Raw genomic sequence first — 4714 nt, 5'->3', positions numbered from 1 at the left:
GATGGCATTGAATAGGTAGAGTGCCTTGGGAAGTATAGACATTTTAACAATGTTGATTCTTCCCAGCCATGAGCATGGTATTTTCTTCCATTTGTTAATATCCTCTGCTATTTCCTTTCTTAGGGTTTCATAATTTTCTTTATAGAGGTCCTTCTCCTCCTTTGTTAGGTATATTCCTAGGTATTTCATTTTCTTTGAAGCTATGGTGAAGGGAGTTGTGCCCTTAATTAGCCTCTCATCTTGGCTGTTATTGGTGTATATGAAGGCAACTGACTTGTGGACATTGATTTTATATCCTGAGATATTACTGCATTTTTTTTCTCATTAAACTTTGTTTTAATGGGTCTCAAAATTCTGTGACAGATTTTTGGTCATGCTGTTTCCATTAAAAAGTACTGATTTTAAAAACTAATAACTTAAAACTGCCACACAAAAAGAAACAAATGGTCCACAAAACATTTTCCTTTCCTTCTGAAGGTTTTACGATGCATTGTTATCATTAACCAGTCTTTTACTATTAAACTTAAATGGCCAATTGAAACAAACAGTTCTGAGACTGGTCTTCCACCACTGATTAAGACTGGGGTGGCAGGTATTAGAGACAATATTCATTTAGCCTTCTGAGCTTTCTGGGCAGACTTGGTGACCTTGCCAGCTCCGGCAGCCTTCTTGTCCACTGCTTTGATGACACCAACAGCAACTGTCTGTCTCATGTCACGAACAGCAAAACGGCCCAGAGGAGGATCATCTGAGAAGCTCTCAACACACATCGGTTTGCCAGGAACCATATCGACGATGGCAGCATCACCAGATTTCAGGAATTTGGGGCCATCTTCCAGCTTTTAACCAGAGCGGCGGTCAATCTTTTCCTTTAGCTCAGCACACTTGCAGGCAATGTGAGCTCTATGACATGCAGTACAGGAGCATAGCCAGCACTAATTTGGCCTGGATGGTTCAGGATAATCACCTGAGCAGTGAAGCCAGCTGCTTCCATCCGTGGGTCATTTTTGCTATCACCAGCAACATTGCCACGACGAACCTCTTTGACAGACACATTCTTGACATTGAAGCCCACATTGTCTCCTGGAAGAGCTTCGCTCAAAGCTTCATGGTGCATTTCCACAGACTTTACTTCAGTTGTAACATTAACTGGAGCAAAGGTGACCACCATGCTGGGTTTGAGAACACCAGTCTCCACTTGGCCCACAGGGACAGGACCAGTACCACCAATTTTGTAGACATCCTGCAGAGGCAGACGCAAGGGCTTGTCTGTTGGACGAGTTGGTAGCAGAGTGCAATCCAGAGCTTCAAGCAGTGTGGTTCCACTGGTATTGCCATCCTTCCGGGTGACATTCCATCCCTTGAACCAAGGCATGTTTGCACTTGGCTCCAACATGTTGTCACCATTCCAACCAGAAATTGGCACAAATGCTACTGTGTCAGGGTTGTAGCCAATTTTCTTAATGTAAGTGCTGACTTCTTTAACAATTTCCTCATATCTCTTCTGGCTGTAGGGCGGCTCAGTGGAATCCATCTTGTTAACACCAACAATTAGTTGCTTCACACCCAGTGTGTAAGCCAGAAGGGCATGCTCACGGGTCTGCCCATTCTTTGAGATACCAGCTTCAAATTCACCAACACCAGCAGCAACAATCAGGACAGCACAGTCAGCCTGAGATATGCCTGTAATCATGTTTTTGATAAAGTCTCTGTGTCCTGGGGCATCAATGATAGTCACATAGTATTTGCTGGTCTCAAATTTGCACAGGGAGATATCGATGGTGATACCACGCGCACGCTCAGCCTTCAGTTTATCCGAGACCCAGGCATACTTGAAGGAGCCCTTTCCCATCTCAGCTGCCTCCTTCTCAAATTTTTCAGTGGTTCTCTTGTCAATGCCACCACATTTGTAGATCAGATGTTCAGTAGCAGTGGACTTGCCCGAATCTACATGTCCAATGACGGCGATGTTGATATGAGTCTTTTCCTTCCCCATTTTGGATTGTATGGGCGGTTTTCACAACACCTGTGTTCTGGCAGCAAACCCGTTGTGAAAAAGCTATTACTGCATTTTTTGATGACTTCCAGGAGTCTTGTGGTTGAGTCTTTGGGGTTCTCTAAGTATAAGATCATATTGTCAGCAAAAAGGGAGAGTTTGACATCCTCTGCTCCCATTTGGATGCCCTTTATTTCCTTGTCTTGCCTAATTGTATTGGCCAGAACTTCCCCAGCACTATGTTGAATAGTAATGGTGACAGAGGACAACCTTGTCTGGTTCCAGTTCTAAGAGGAAAAGCTTTCAGTTTTACTCCATTCAGTAAAATATTAGCTGTGGGTTTGTCATAGATAGCTTCGATCAGTTTCAGAAATGTTCCACTTATGCCTATACTCTTCAGTGTGCTAATTAGAAAAGGATGCTGGATTTTATCAAATGCTTTCTGTGCATCTATTGAAGGGATCAGATGGTCTTTGTTTTTGCTTCTGTTAATACAGTGAATAATGTTTATGGACTTGCTTATGTTAAACCAGCCTTACATCCCTGGGATGAAACCTACTTGACCATGATGTATGATTTTTTTTTTTTTTTTGATGATAAGCTGCAATCTATTGGCTAGGATTTTGTTGAGAATTTTTGCATCTCTATTCATTAGTGAAACTGGTCTGAAATTCTCCTTTTAAAAAAGTTGAGTCTTTTCCTGGTTTTGGTATCAAGGGGGAAAATCTCTCAATGATATTGGACTGGGGAAAGATTTTATGACAAAGACTTCATTGACAACCGCAACAAAACCAAAAATAAATGAATGAGATTTAATTGATCTGAAAAGCTTCTGCACAGCTAAAGACACAACAATTAAAGCAAATAGAAAACCTTCAGCATGGGAAAAGATATTTTCATGTTATGAATCTGACAAGGGGTTTATAACTAGAATTTACAGAGAACACAAATTAAGCAACATAAAAAGAGCAAACGATCCCTTCTGTCACTGAGCAAAGGAGATGAACAGAACCTTCTCTGAAAAGGACAGACAAATGTCCAAAAGGCATATAAAAAATGTTGATCATCTCTAGTCATCAGAGAAGTGGAAACAAACCCGCCCTGAGTTATCACCTAACCCAGTGAGAACAGCCCACATCACAAGGTCCCAAAGCTGCAGATGCTGGTGCAGATGTGGAGAAGAGGGAACACTTTTGCACTGTTGGTGGGATTGCAAAATAATATAGCCTCTTTGGAAAGAAGTATGGAGAATCCTCAAATAACCCAAAATAGACCTTCCATTTGATCCCACAATCTCATGACTACACGTCTACCCAGAAAAAAAAATAATGTTATCATATGGACATTTGCACTAGAGTGTTTATCACAGCTCAAATTACAATCGCCAGGATATGGAAACAACCCAAGTGCCTATCAACTCATGAATGGATTAATAAACTGTAGTACAGGTATACCTTGGAATACTATTGAGCCATAAGAAAGGAATACTATTGGCTATCAGAATCAGGATGGGCCAGAGGAGGGACCCAAGGCCACAACAACCTGAAGAGGTTTCCAGTTAATGTCTAGAATAACAGAGAACAATTCCCCTGGAAGACCAGTCTGAAGCTCTCCTTTACAGCCTGCCTCAAAACTCATTGCTTTCAGGTAGCCTTCTTTCCTGAATCTGTTCCCTCTTCTTAGGTTCTCCTGAATGACAATGATATTCATAGACTTGGTTTAGCTTCTCAGAGAAAACACCAGACCCTTTAGGGGGAACTTTCAGGCCTTCCTCATGTTTGTAACACCCATGGGGCCTGTTACAGGGCTCTGCACAAGGTAGGTGCTTGATAAATGTTTATTGAGTAAATCAATGCGCTTTGGAATCACTATCCCCATTACTGGTGTTTCTCTTCTACCTGCCTAGGGCTCGACTGTCTACACCGGCCTTCCCGTGCTGTCTTCCTTTCTTCCTTTGGATTCCCCTTCATGGCCTCCTGTGAGGCTTCTGCTCCTGCAGTGTGATTCTGCAGTGATGCTGGGGATAAGGAGGGGTTGCACCTCTCAGGTGAGACACTGCCCCCACCTCCTACACATTATGAGTGGCTTTCCCCCTTTTTGTCCTCCTAGTCCACTGTGCCACAGCCAGTCTGGGCTGTGGGTGCTCATAGAAGAGAAACACCCACACAGGAGTGCCATCTCCCTACAGGCAGGGTAAAGAGCACATGGTACTCAAGCTCAGCACATCTTGCTATTTGTGGAAGCCACGGGAGGAGTGCAGAACTTTTAGGTGTGATGGTCTCTTTTGGGACTTGACCGTCACTCTCACATTTCAAGGGGATCACCGCACAGGCTGTGTGATTTTGAGCTCAGACCCTGGAAATGGAGTTGCATGTTAGGGTTCCATCCTTTCTGCTCAGCAGGAACCACAGCCCTGCCAGGCCCTGGTCCTAGTGAGTCTGTACCACTAAAGGCTCTTTTTCATTTATGCATCCACCTAGTTTGTGGGGTTTATGCCTTTCCTTGCGTGCTCAGTTGTCCTCCCTACATTGAAGTTTGTTCATTATTTTTGGTGACTTTAACACCGGAGATGCTACAGAGATGACCCATCCACACCGGGCAATTCCCCCTTCGTGACTTCTTTACCTGATCACTCATGTGGTCCTACATAGGCCTTTGTATCATCAGAATGGCACTATTTTGGGAATTTCTTCTCCATTGCTACAATTTTTTTTTTTT

General features: G+C 43.2%; 1 pseudogene across 1 annotated transcript; it reads right to left on the bottom strand.

Annotated features, from left to right (window-relative positions):
* Positions 1-312: 312 nt before the first annotated feature.
* Positions 313-2042, bottom strand: LOC100940855 (annotated as a pseudogene). The gene has a single exon (XR_001161577.1). The product of XR_001161577.1 is annotated as an elongation factor 1-alpha 1 pseudogene (transcript).
* Between the last annotated feature and the right edge of the window lie 2672 nt (positions 2043-4714).

This window comes from Otolemur garnettii, unplaced genomic scaffold, assembly GCF_000181295.1.
Source record: "Otolemur garnettii isolate 467f Iridium unplaced genomic scaffold, OtoGar3 scaffold00110, whole genome shotgun sequence".
Taxonomy (NCBI): Eukaryota; Metazoa; Chordata; class Mammalia; order Primates; family Galagidae; genus Otolemur; species Otolemur garnettii.
This window is presented reverse-complemented; position numbering and strand designations above follow the sequence as displayed.